Raw genomic sequence first — 14,410 nt, forward strand, 5'->3', positions numbered from 1 at the left:
GGGGCTCGAACTCAAGAACATGAGATCATGACTTAAGCTGAAGTTGGACACTTAACTGACTGACCCACCCAGGTGCCCCTGATCGTTCTTCTTAGCATAACATCTGTTTCGGATATCCAAACGCCTACTAGAAATCTCCTCCTTGGAGTCCCCCAAGCACATCGAACTGAACTGACAACATCTTCCCTGGAAACTCCTTCAAGACCTTATACAATAAATTGCTGCTACCTGGCTAAGAAAAAAAAATCAGCTGAAATCCTGGCAATCAAGTGGAAAGAATGTCTGGCTATTGAACTTTAGCCTTTGGTCTCAATAGATCAGTTGATATCAGAATGCAACAGAATTGTGTACCATGTGTCGTAAAACTGTGTTCAGAGATGAGGGAAGCCTGGGATCACTGCTGTCTCGGGGAACGGCCCCACCAGCCAATCAGCAGCCTGCTCTGGCAGAAAGTCCCCGAGCCCTGGTCCCTGTCCTGATCTGCTCATGACTAATTAACTGAGAGTGGGCAGCGTTTTAGCAGCGCCAATCTGCCACTTCTTCGTCTGTCAAGTAAGGATAATAACATAGCAGTGTACCTACCTCAGATAACCCCAAATTCGAGATTCTTCCATCAGACTCACAAGAAATCAGAGATCTTATCCAATATCTGTCTCTTCCCGTAATTCAAAAGATGCACGAGGCTTTGAGACTTGAGGCCTCAAGTCTGGGGTGTCCAGATCCTTCCTCATCACGTGAGGGCGCACCCTGGCCCAGAACGAACGCCAGAGCGTCTGAGTGCCGCACGCACACAGGGCGCCACTTCTACAAGGGGGGGGGGGCAGGAAACAGCCTCATTTTATACTCGGCAATTACACAGCTGATGCTCGTGTTTTCCTGGAGGCTAGGCCCCGGAGGAGCGCTGCAGTCTAGGCGTGTCTTCCAGAAGGAACTTAAACAGACCCGTTAGACCCTGGCAAGTGCCTCCCATAGATAAGGCCTTTCTGTTTCCTGTCTCATGGTAAACGCCGGCAAGAGGGATTTAGGAGGGAGCTGACCTGGGTCATTTCTTTTTGTCTTTTTCTTCCCCCTCCTCCAGGGTCTGGAAGGCAGGAAACTCGACTTAAGGCCAGGACCTACCTCTTATCTCGTCTTTCTAGTAAGAGCTGATTTTATTTGGGCAGCAACACCTGTAAGGGCTGCCGACTAAACCAGCTCCTTGGAGGAAGTACAAGAAGGACGGAGACTGGTCCCCAGGCCGCGGAGGATGAAGTCCTGCCGTTGCCCTGGTAACGACCAGTCCGAAGGGAGCCTTGGCAGGTTTGGCCGACGAGCCGCAGGAAGCCTGGGAGCCGGGCCGGGGGAGGACTTTGGAGCCCTGTGAACACTAAAAGCCAGGGGGCGCCTGGGTGGCTCAGTCCGCTGAATGTCCAGCTCTTGATTTCAGGACCTGATCTTGCAGTTCATGAGTTCAAGCCCCGCTTCGGGCTCAGTGCTGACAGTGCAGAGCCTGCTTGGGAATCTCTCTCTCTCTCTGCCCCTCCCCTTGTGGTGCCCCTCCCCTGAAAATAAATGAAAACACTTAAATAAATAAATAAATAAATAAGAGCCAAGAAAGGGCTGTGTGTTGACCAGCTTGAGGCTGAAAAGCCACTGTGCTGAGGATGTGGATTAGAAAACAAGGGGCGCCCGGGTGGCTCAATCGGTTAAGCGTCTGACTCTCGGCTTCGGCTCACGTCATAATCTCCTGGTTCATGAGTTCCAAGCCCCGACTCAGGCTCTGTGCTGACAGCTCGGAGCCTGGAGCTGCTTCGGATTCTGTGTCTCCCTCTCTCTCTGCCCCTCCCCCACTCGCACTCTGTCTCTATCTCTCAAACATAAGTAAAAGTGTTAAAAAAAATAGATCTAATATTTCTTACAACTATAGCCCGACCACATTTTCTTCTTCTTTCTTTCCTAGTTTATAAAACTTGATTTTATTTGGGCAGCAATCAGCACGAGGGAGGAGGACCGACTTAGCCTTAGAGAAAAACCGCAATAGGTTTCAATATATCTCAGCCTCCTGGCTCCCTCTTCATTTCCTTCTTCTCAGCAAGCTGCCATTCCTTTTTTTTTCTAAGCTTATTTATTTACTTAGAGAGAGCATGTGAGCGAGCAAAGGAGGGGCAGAGAGAGAGCGAGAGTCGGAGAGAGAGGAAGAGAAAGGGAATCCCAAGGAGGCTCCGTACTGTCAGCACACAGCCTGATGTGGGGCTCAATTCCATGAACCATGAAATCATGAACTGAAACCGAGTCGGATGTTTACCCGACTGAGCCACCCGGGTGCCCCGTTGCTCTTCCTAAATTCTTCTCTGGTGCGTGCCCCTCACAGCCAGGTAGCCACAAGCCCTGGGGATTTGATTCCTAATTAGCTTCTTCTACTCGTCACCGTCTCTGCCTTGGTTCAAGACGTCTTTATTTTTTGGCTTCGATTATCGCTCCTCTCCTCCCCCTGCCTCCGGTCTCATCCCTACACCCCCATCTCCGCACACCTATCAGGGTAAGCTTCTACAACAGCCAAACTGAGCATGTCCGTCTCCAGCTTGAAATCCTCGCTAGCTCCTCTGCCCCCAGCGGTGGCTGGTAGCCCCTACCTTGTGCAGTGGTGTTTTCATCTCTGTTCCTTCCCGAATGTTCTAGGGAACCTCTTTCTGAGACGCCCCCTCTGCCCTGGTCCTTCAGGGAGCACTTCCTCTGACTTGCCTGCCTCCTGGGCTAAGTTAATCACTCCCTCCCCTGGGCACCTTGACCTGTATTATTTCTGTCCTTCTCAGGTACGACTTTGGGATGATGTGCTTAGACGGCTGAGTTGCCTGTAGGTGCTGAATGGGTTGGTAACTTACTCACTTTTCAGTTTATAACCACAGTGTAGCACACTGTATTCAGTCAATAAGTGTGTATCGAATGGATGAGGGTTTTTTTAATGCTTATTTTTTAAAAAATATTTTTATTTATTTCTAGGAGAGAGAGAGAGAGACAGCGTGAGCAGGGGAGGGTCAGAGAGAGAGGGAGTCACAGACTCTGAAACAGGCTCCAGGCTCCGAGCTGGCAGTCAGCACAGAGCCCGACGTGGGGCTCAAACCCACGAACCGCGAGATCATGACCTAAGAGAAAGTCGGACACCCAACCGACTAAGCTACCCAGGCGCCCCTTTAATGCTTATTTTTGAGAAAGAGAGACAGAGAGAGAGGGAGAGAGAGAGCATGAGTGGGAGAGGGGCAGAGAGAGAGGGAGCCAGCAGAGAGACTGAGGTGGGGCTCGAAGTCACAAAAATGTGAGATCCTGACCTGAGTCGAAGTCCGACGCTTAACCAGTTGAGCCACCCAGGGGCCCCTGGAATGGATGAGTTTTAAATTTGATTGGATAGGCATTCAGCTAGCTCTCCAGTGCTCGGGGCTGGTTCTAAAATGGGAAGCTTAGGGGCCCCTGGGTGGCTCAATCAGTTGAGCGTCCGACTTCAGCTCAGGTCATGATCTCACGGTTTGTGAATTTGAGGCTGAATCAGGCTCTCTGCTGACAGCTCAGAGCCTGGAACCGGCTTCAGATTCTGTGTCTCCCTCTCTGCCTCTCCTCAACTCTGTGTGCGTGTGTGTGTGTGTGTGTGTGTTTCACAAAATGAATAAACATTAAAAACATTTAATTCAGGGGTACCTGGGTGGCTCAGTCGGTTAAGCGTCTGACTTCAGCTCAGGTCATGATCTCACGGTTCAGGAGTTTGAGTCCCGAGCCTGGAGCCTGGAGCCTGCTTCGGTTTCTGTGTTTCCCTTTCTCTCTGACCCTCCCCTGCTCACGCTGTCTCTCTCTCAAAAATAAATAAAACATTTAAAAAAATGAAAAAAAATTAGCAGGCAGAGGTAGGTCCTAACTAATATGCATAATGGGGGCTGCCTGGGTGGCTCAGTCGGTTGAGGGTCCGACTCTTGAGTTCAGGTCCTGATCTTGTAGTTCATGACTTTGAGCCCCACGTCGGGGTCTGCACCGACGGCGTGGAGCCTGCTTGGGATTCCCTCTCTCCCTCTGTCTACGCCTTCCCTGTGCACACATGCACTCTCTCTCTCTCTCTCTCCCTTGCTCCCTCTTGTTCTCTCTCAAAATAAATCAATAAACTTAAAAATAATATGTGTAATGAATAGGTATTGCATAGTATGGTAGCAGGTGGAAAGTACTCTGGGAAAAGGGAGCAAGTAGATGAGGGTAAGGGAGGTTGGGAGAGCTTAGCTTATTTTCTTTAATTTTGTTCAACGGGCCTGGAATAGTCATGCGTTTCTTGACTTAAGAAAATACTGTTGTTACTTCTCTGGTTATTTTCTCTCTCCACTCGCTCTAGGGTTGCCTAATTAGACAGATGCCGGACCTCTTGGGTCCTTCTCCACGATCTCATATTTTCTGCCTCTTCCCCCCACCCCCCACCTTGGTCTACATTCTTTAAGATTCTATGATTCTAGACTGACTGCTTGGCCTTTAGCTGTGTCCAAAGTATTATTCGGCCCATTACCTGGGTGGCTCAGTTGGTTAAGCTTCTGACTTCAGCTCAGGTCATGATCTCACAGTTCATGGTTTCGAGACCCGCATCGGGCTCTGTGCTGACAGCTCGGGGCCTGGAGCTGCATCAGACTCTGTGTCTCCCTCTCTCTGCCTCTCCTCGGCTGTGCTCTGTCTCTCTATCTCAAAAATAAATAATAAACATTTAAAAACATTTAAAAAAAGAAACCCATTGAAGAAGAAAAGGTATCTAGAGGGAAAGTCGGAAAGTCACTCTTACGGAAACCCCTCAAAGTCCTTGCGTCCGTTGACGCAAGGGTGAGGTCTGTCTGGTGTCCCTCAGGAGCCGTGTGAATCCTGTGCAGCCTTGGGTTTGGACTGAGTCCCTGTCCCAGGGCTTGGCCCTTTCACGCAAGAATGTCAAGCTGACCTCCATTTGTGTGCCCAGCAAACCATCATGTTCTGTCCTTACTTATCAACAGAGAATATTTCTTCTTTCTTTCCAGCCCCTATAATTTCAAACTCCGTATTGCCTCATCGGATTGAAATATTATGCGAACTACTACTCACAGAGCATTGCCTGAAGGCTATGCCCGACACCCTCGGGTCAGGGCTGGCAGACGGATGGTGGGGGGAGGTGGTGGTGGGGGATGGGGTGACAAGACCCCTCCTGGCGTGCCCCGTGGGGGAAGGGCTGTGAAGCGATGCTCCTTCTCTCTGGAGGAGGGCGTCCTGATCACCTCTGCCCCCTGCCCTGGGCTTGGCGTGGGGGTCATGGTGTGCCTGTCAGGAAGGTGCTTTCCCCGCCTGCCCCCCAGTATTGTAGAATTTATCACTGAGCCAAGCCAAGGCCTCAGACAGTTGCTTATCTGTGTGAAATCCTTCTGGCTCCTCGAGCGTGCTGAGCGGGTCTGGCGGCACGCCGATCACCTGCACTGAGCGTGAGCTGAGAGACAACTGTGCGGAATCTGAGTCTATATTTATTGTAGGAATGTCGCTAAGGGCATATTGTGTGACACAGCGGTCCCTTTAAGAGGAGCCACCGGGCCGTTCTTTTGAACAACCGATCTGTTTTTATCCTATGGATGCTGTGAATGTTGTGGTGTTATGTTTCCTTCCTCGCTTTGGTTGCTAGGGAACCCAGGGCAACGGTACAGATCTCCGCTGGCAACTGCACTAGGCTTTTTGACTGACATTTGATAGCCTAACTTTATCTCTCTTTTCATTTTATTTTCTTATCATTTTCCTACAGATTTCCACCCTACCCTGTCCCTTTGTCTCTTCATCTTCTTTTTTTTCTTTAAGCCCCACTTCCCTTCTTCCTCTCCCCTTTTTTATCTTCAGTTAACGTTTATTGGGCATCTTCTCCATGCCTGGCACTGTGTTAGGCGCTGGACAGACAGCAATCGTCACCCCAAAATACTGGTGTTACTAAATGCAGCCCTTGTCAGGGCATTCATGGTTGCCGAAGAGAAATGCAGTGTTTAATGTAACTTAGTGTTTGGAGTAATTTAGTGTTTGTCTGAGTGGACTCATCGCTCTCTGGTTCCTTCTCTGGACAGGATCCTAGTGATCTACCTACCGAGGCACACCAGCCTTACCTTGGTCACTGTCTGGCCATTTGTCCTATCCCTATTCACCCCACAGATCAGTCTGTTTGATTACCCCTTGCACATTCATCTCGAGGGTGCAGCCTTGCATAACAACACAAACACAACTTTGATCAGAAGGATTTAGACGGGGGAAAGCGGAAGCATGTGAACCGGGAAAAAGGCTGAGGCGGGGGCCAGAGTGCCCTGCGGGCTGAGTTCTATGCTACTCTTGTAGCAGAGTGTCACTCTGGGCGCCCCCACCTCTGCCCGCCCAGGCTTTCTCAGTTCCTGCGAGCCCAAGTTCCTCGGCTTCCGCTTTCACTTCCCCTCCATGGCAGCCACAGGCAAGGTGAGGGGGCTTCAATTTCATTCCTCATTAGTTAATGGTTTTGAATCGATGTGACAAAAACCTGTGTCTTCCTCATCAGAGAACGGTCAGTGGGCTTACCTCCATGGGTCTATTTTTGGTGGCTGGAAGCTTGGGGTCCAATTTCACAGCTGTAGTTTAGTCTTCATGGCTTCCAAGATGGATGCTCCTAAAATACACACACACACACACACACACACACACACTCACCACTACCACCATCACCGCCACCGCCACCGCCACCACCAGCAAAATAAAAAACCAAACAACTTTACTGGATGAATACCTTTTAAGTCATGCCCAACCCTCTTTCAAGATGGGAATTCAATACTTACGGATCGGCACGGAGTAGAACTCCGGACTCAGCTGCTGGCAGCTGCCCATCCGCCATTTCTAAGGTGCCCAGCGTGGTGCTTGGTCAGCTGTGGCATCACGGGGATAGTGGCTGCAAGTCAGAAAATCTGAATTCAGGTTCACCCTCTCTTTAGACTTTGGGCCAGTCATCTTGCCAATTTGGGCCTCAGTTTCCCCATCCATAAAGGGCTCTATGTTCCTCAGAGAGCTGCTGTGAAGAGAGATAATGTCCATGCAAAGGCACTTGAGTCTTGAATGACATGGGTTTCCATCTTACACGTGGATTCCTTTTTTGATAAACACAGTCCAGTTTGGAATTGTATTTTCTCTTCCCTATGATTTTCTTAACGTTTTCATTTCTCTTAGTTTATTGTAAGCTTTATCGTATAATATATATAACATACAAAATATGCGTTAATCAACCATTTTTATATTGGTAAGTCTTCTAGTCAACAGTAGGCTATTAGTATTGTTTCTAGAGACTAAAAAGTTACATGCAGTTTTTTTTAAAGTTTATTTATTTTTGAGAGACAGAGATAGCACAGTCATGGCCTGAGCTGAAACCAAGAGTCAGATGCTTAACCAACTGAACCACCCAGGNGGCACTCCTAACCCCTGCCTTGTTCAAGGGTCAACGGCACTCTGGAGTCTACAGAGTCCTGTAGTGTGGAATGAGATCGTATTTGTGGGGAAACCTGTTCAAACAGAACACTAGAGAAGTAGTTGTCAACAAAATCCTCATCTCCAATATGGTATCACAGGACCCAAAGCCTTGCTGTGGCCCGTGGGTCTTTAACAGACTCTGAGGGAAGAGCTCTCAGGGTTGGGATGCTGAATGCTTCCGCCATTGTGTCCCAATGCCCTCGGGCTGCCCACCTGGTGGCAGTGCTCCCCAACCCCTGGCGTCTGTTACTGCTCTCTTCCACTCTACCCTCCTTGGTCTGTTACTGCTCTCTTCCACTCTACCCTCCTCGTGGGACGGCGGATTCATTTCCTTGCTGTTCAGCCACACCTGTAGGCTCTTGTCTCCCAAATCTGTATCTGCACTTCTGCCTCTCCTGCTGCCGTAGACCAGTATTCCCAGTTGCCCACGGGACAGCTCCTCCTGGGAACCCCACCGGGACTGGCAACCCACCGTGTGCAAACCAAACCCGTGCTCAGCCCCTGCCTCCCAACGTTCTCCCCTTAAAATTCCTATCCAGATCTTTCTCACCTGCCCCCTTTCTTCCCTCGCATTGCTTTGGTTCTGGTCCTTGCCATCTCTTGCTGGGACAATTGTCATACCTTCCTAATTAGCCTTCCTGCCTCCTGTCTCGCCTCCTTCTAAACCATGGTCCACACCAACACAGTCCACACCAACTTTAAAGGGGGGGGGGAGGGCTTTAAAAATGCTACTCTTGGGGCGCCTGCCCCAAGAGTGGTTCAGTCGGTTAAGCATCTGATTTCAGCTAAGGTCATGATTTCAGTTTGTGAGTTCGAGCCCTGTGTCGGGCTCTGTGCTGACAGCTCAGAGCCTGGAGCTGCTTCGGATTCTGTGTCTCCCTCTCTCCCTGCCCTTTCTGGCTTGTGCTCTGTCTCTCTCTCCCTCAAAAATAAATAAAAGCATTATTTAAAAAAAAGATACTATTTTTTCCCACTCATAAATCTTTTTAAAAAATTTTTAATGTTTATTTTTGAGAGAGACAGAGAGACAGAGTGCAAGCCGGGGAGGGGCAGAGAGAGAGGGAGACACAGAACCTGAAACAGGCTCCAGGCTCTGAGCTGTCAGCACAGAGCCTGATGTGGGACCCGAACCCATGTGAGTCATGACCTGAGCTGAAGTCGGATGCTTAATGGACTCATTAATCCTCCCACTCATAAATCCTAAATGCTCCCTGCACTTGAGGTCTTCTGAGATCAAGGCCCTGGTCACTTGTCTGTCTTCACTCCCCGCCTCGTGCATGATATCTCAGCATTTTCAACCAGAGCAAACGACTTGCAGTTCACCAAGATGCTCGCCCACATCTCTGCCTTGCACTGCACGGTCCTCATGGCCTGGGAAGCCCTACCTCTGCCCCGTCTGCTTGGCCAGCTTCTCCTTGTTCTTCAAGTCGGTCTAAAGCCTCACCTCCTCCCCGAAGCTTTTCTTGACTCCTAAGACAGAAATGCTGCTTCCCGCAGCAATCTGGACATAGAGCTTTTACGTCTCACGTGGTAACTGTTTACCTGTCTCTCACACCAGGCTCTGGTCTTCTCGGGCAAGATGGATTCGTAATTCATCTTTGTGTGGCCACTTCTTAGAACAATGCTAGAACTGTGGTAGAGTCTCTCAGGACATTTGAACAAGCTTATTAGTGATTTGACCACCACATCCATTCTTAACAGTAGCTAGCAGAGAGCCCAGGTCGGTACGACAGGAGGGTATGTCCAATACAGATGCCACTTGCCACCCGCGGCTGTTGAGTGCTTGCAAGGCGACTCGTCTGAAACGGAGCACAATGTAAGTGAAACATACATAACATTTCAAAGTATAAAAACAAAGTCAACTATCTCAATATCTGTGACATCGATGACTTGTCAAAACAATAATCTTTGGGCACATTAACTTAGATAAAATATGTCATTAAAATGAATTTCACCTATGTCTTTTTACTTTTTAAAAAATATTTATTGAGAGAGAGAGCCCATGGAAGGAGGAACAGAGAAAGAAAGGAAGAATCCCAAGGAGGCTCTGCACCATCAGCACAGAGCCTGATGCAGGGCTCAAACCCACGAACTGTGAGATCATGACCTGAGCCAAATCAAGAGTTAGATGCTCAACCAACTGAGCCACCAGGTGCCCCTCTTTTTACGTGTGTAATGTGACTACTAGACAATTTAAGATTACAGGGGCCCCAGGCTGGGTCAGTTGGTAGAGGAAGCCACTCTTAATCTTGGGGCCATAAACCCGAGCCCCGCGCTTAGTAAAGTTCACCTAAAAAAACTCAGATGACACACGTGGTTCACATTACATTTCTATCAGACACCGATGATCAGAGCATTCATTCCCTGAGCAAAGATTTCTTGAGTACCTCCTCTGTTAATCTGAGTGATGGGAATAGAATTATAAGCAGAACAGATAATTTCCTGATTTATGTTTAAGGAGCTCGCATCGTAAGGGAGAGAGGGACACAGAACAGAGAGCGGACACGTAAGCAGGATAATTCTGGATAGTACGAGTGCTGTGAGGAAAGCAAAGCTTGACCGAGAGGGTAAGGGAGAGCAGGAGGGTGGTCAGGTGAGGTCTTCTCGAGCTGGTGGGGTCAGAGGCAGAGAGACGAGGGGGTGGGGGGCATGGGAGACGGAACAGACCAGAACAGACAGTAGGGGTGCAGATAGGGAGGAGCAGGTAGACTTGACAGGTATTTGCTGTAAGCAGAGGAATCTGGGATTGGCCAGAGCTCAGGTGGGCTCCCAGGTGTCCGGCTTGGATGACCAGGTGAGTGGTGCCGCCCCCAGATGAGAGACAGCTGGCGCGGATTTGTGGCAGATGAGGAACTCCATTCTGGCCGTGTTGAGTGTGAGGTGCCGGTGGGAGGCCTCTGTGGCAGCATTGAGGGGAGATGTCAGTGCCAGGGATGGTAATCCGGGATCTCTCAGCACAGACAAAGGCATTAAAACCAAGGACGGAGGCACGCCTGTGTGGCTCAGTCCGTTAAGCAACTGACTTCAGGTCAGGTCATGATCTTGCGGCTGTGAGTTCGAGCCCCATGTTGGGCTCTGTGCTGACAGGCAGGAGCCTTCTTCAGATTGTGTCTCGGTCTCTCTGCCCCTCCCCCACTCTCTCTCAAAAATGAGTAGACATTAAAAAAACCACATAAGCGGTAGATGAAAAAGGAGAGAGAGAAGGTGGCAAAGGAGAGGAGCCCCTGGCCCAGGGAGCACATTTGTACATTGGGACATAGTTGTGTATGTGCCTTGGTTGAGGGGAAGGATCCAGGGCAGCCAGAGGGGTTCAGGATATGACAGAGAAGGCAGAACCGTCCCAGCCAAGTTTGGGCAGTGATCGAGGGGCTGGGCTGGCCTCAGGGGGTGGCTGGCAGGACGGAAGGGGGCTGAGACGAGGCGTCTGTTGTCCAGAGGAAGGCCGTTCATGTTTCTAAATGTTTATTTATTTTTGAGAGAGAGAGAGAGAGAGGGAGAGAGAGCAAGTGACGGAGGAACAGAGAGAGGGGGAGACACAGAATCCGAAGCAGCTCCAGGCTCCGAGCGTCAGCACAGAGCCCCACGCGGGGCTGGAACTCACAAACCGTGAGATCGTGACCTGAGTCGAAGTCAGACACTCAACCGACTGAGCCACCCAGGCGTCCCTGGAGGCAGACAGAGTTTAAGGGGAGCGACACCCAGGTCACAGGTGAGGACATCTCTTGGGAAAACTTTGGGCGTGTCACAATTTGGGGCAGGGTGTTCTCATGATGTCCTCGGAGTTGGAGCAGCCTCCAGGAAGCACCGGGACAGGGCATGAGGAGAGCCGGCTTGGGAAAAGCTGAGTGGCCCAGAGCAGGTAGGGGACAGGCTCTCTGGGGCTCTTCTTCCTTGTGTCTAACGCGAGCCAGTGACATCGCAGGCTCGCCGGTGCAGTGCTGTCCTGCACTAAGTACACGCCACCTCCCTGGGGTGCTGGAGCTGCTCTCTGTCTGAAACTCACTTTCCTTCCCTTTCTGGGACAGTACACTGCTCCCGGCTCCGACCCGCGGGGGCTGAGACCTGGGCACCAGCATGGTCAGGCAGCCAGGGCAATGCTTGGCCCCCTTCTTCTCTGTAACCAGGGCGCACCTGACAGGGCCTGAGGGCAGAGTCGCAGCCTTCCAGTCCCTGCACCCCCTGCGGGCCCAGCGCAGGCTGTCCGGGGGGACCTGGCCTCCAGGAGGCTACCGGCCACAGAACGAACGGCGGCCTGGTGTCTTAAATCATAGCACTTGGCCCTGTGTCGGGTTCAACCCCCCAAAACGGGAATTGCAGAGCCGGCAGTGTCCTGAGCAGGGCAGGGAAAGCGCCTGGTGCCCGCTGGCCCAGCTGATGCCACAACCACACCGCCCGGGTTATGCCCATTTGCCAGGGGAGGGAGAAGACACAAGAGTGGAGTAACTTGGCCAAGGTCAACAGCAAGCTGAGTGGGCGGCCAGGGTCTGAAACGGATATTCGGACTCTGCCCGCTGTCGGCCAGCTTTCGGGATCAGCCGGCCCGTCCCTCCGGCCCCTGGCCCCAGGGCTCCCCACGTGGACGATCTCGCGGGNCCCTTGGGGAGTCGAGGGGCAGGGGTCCCGGGGGTGCGGACACCGACAGGCTCCAGCGCGGCCGTGTCTCCCCGGCTGGTGCGGCGAGCGTTTCCATGTATGGGCACACACACACTCCTCATTTGTTATTAATTTTAGAAACTGTTGTGAATGACTAGCAGAAATAGCCCAGGACCAGCGAAGACCTGGGTTCTAGGCGTGGCGTTGGCACTGCCCGGGTGGCCTGGCCTCAGTTTTCTGGTCTGTCAAATGGCCTATTGTCGGGATCCAAAGAGACCTGTTTCGGGAAGTGGCGGCTTGCAGGACAGACAGCACAGGGGCGAGAGAGGCAGGGCAGTTCAAGGCCAAGGAGATGGGTGGGGCCGACTGAGGCCGCACCTGGGTTTGGTCCAGAGCCGGCCGTGGTCGGTGTGGAGGGGCCCCGGACTGAGCAGCCCTGCAGCAGGCAGCTGAGGGCCTGGCCGGCGGTGGGACCGGAGCCAGGCCTCTGTGCCTGCTGATGTCCCCTGTCTGTGGGGACGGGAAGTTAACCTGTGTGTTTCCCACAGCAGTTGGTGCTGAGGAAATTGCATCAGTCCGTAGCTGCAAACCCCCTGCAGACCTTCAGGCTGCGGATAAGGGTCTGCCCACAGGACAGTGACTTCCTTCTCCCTTTCTGTCTCTCTGTCTCTGTCTGTCTCTCTCCTGGGGCCACCACTTGCCGACAGGCTCGCCCATCCATACTGAGCGCTCCCCGGGCACTGGCAGCGACTGCCCTTGGTCTGACCCAATCTTGGGGTGCAGCTGCTGGAAGCAGCAGCCCTGGGCGGCAGATGTCACGTGTCTGTGACTACAGTGAACGGGGGACCCTGCGTTCCTGCAACGGCATTATGCACAAACATTCACTGAGTACATATGCTGTGCGGGACACTCTTCCAGGAACTGGGGGTACAGCTATAGACAAGCCAGGAAAGGTGGGGCACTGAGTGTTGAGACAGACAGCAGTAAATAAAATGGGGCAACAGGAGTGCCTGGGAAGGGGGCTGGTGGTCAGGGAAGGCTTCCTGGAGGAGGAGACTTGAGGTGCAGGAGGTGGCCACCAGAGGATGTGGGGACAGAGCCCTCCAGGAAGGAGAGCAGGGAGCAGTGCGAGGGGAGGGCCGTGGCTGGATGGGGGGGGGATTCTGGAGGGAGGCAGGGCGGCTTACTGAAAGACTGCATGTCCTGGAGAGGATCGGAGTGAGGATGACTCTGAGATTTTGGCCTCCGCCACTGGCAGGGTGGCGACGGCATCTACCGAGCGGAGCGCACACTGGGTTATGCATTGCTGGGTGTTACTGAGCACGTTGCAAAGCCCTGCAGAGTTTTGAATAATTGGTTCTGGTCATTCTTCCCTTTCCCCTGCAGNCGGCCCCAGCCTCTGGACGCTCCTTAACTTCCTGCCTCCCGGCCCTTGCTCGCCGTTCCCTCTGACTGGAGGCCTTCCTCCCTCACCTGACTTTTCAAGCTGCACCAGGACTCCATGGCCTGGGGTAAAATGCCAACTGCCTCCTCTTCCCTTTCCAGATCCTCCCTCCCAGTAGATGTGATCTTTCCCTCCACCAGGCCCCCTCGGATCGCACTTTTCCCATGACAGTTACTTTCTTGTGGCCAGAGCTCCCCTTCCCAGACCAGACATAGCTCACCTGAGTACCGTGTCGCCCAGCACGGGGCCCGTGCACAGCAGCCGTTCAGTTAGGTGTGAATTAGTTGGATTAGTTGAAGCTTCCTTCCCACCAAACCTTTGACGAAAGCCTGAAAAACAGAAAAAGTAAGTCAGGTTAAGGTGACAGTCAGGGAAGAGTTGGCATCTCTCTCTCTCTCTCTCTCATACAGATACACGTGCACGCACACTTTCTCTCTCTGCTCATACTCACCCGTACATGTCCCCTTTGAGTAGGTGTCCCTTCGTGACACCTGGTAATGCCCCCCATTCCAAGACCCAAGAGTAGTGACTTTTCACCCCGGGGTGAGTCTCAGCACCTACCCCTTCTCCCTCTCCCTCCAGGTCCCTGCTGGGCTCTGCCCTGGGCTGTGACCGAGATGCACACAGGATCTGTGCCCCAGTTTCTCTTCATGCTTTCTCCTCCCCCGGGTGGCGAGTGTGAGGGGACACGTGGACCGGTTCTCACTGCCCTCGCGTGCTCTAGGAGAGCGCCAGCCGCGTGAGCGCGCCGGCTGTAAGCACAGGTCCTTGGAAGGAGCAGGAATGGGGGTTATTTCCTGGCCACCACCTGACTCAGGCTGTGATTAAAATGCCTGTCACCTTATAGGACACATCTAACCTCTTCCCTCTTCGTGGGATGCTTCAGCTCAGTATCTT

This window comes from Crocuta crocuta, unplaced genomic scaffold (genome assembly GCF_008692635.1).
Source record: "Crocuta crocuta isolate KB4526 unplaced genomic scaffold, BGI_CrCroc_1.0 scaffold7, whole genome shotgun sequence".
Taxonomy (NCBI): Eukaryota; Metazoa; Chordata; class Mammalia; order Carnivora; family Hyaenidae; genus Crocuta; species Crocuta crocuta.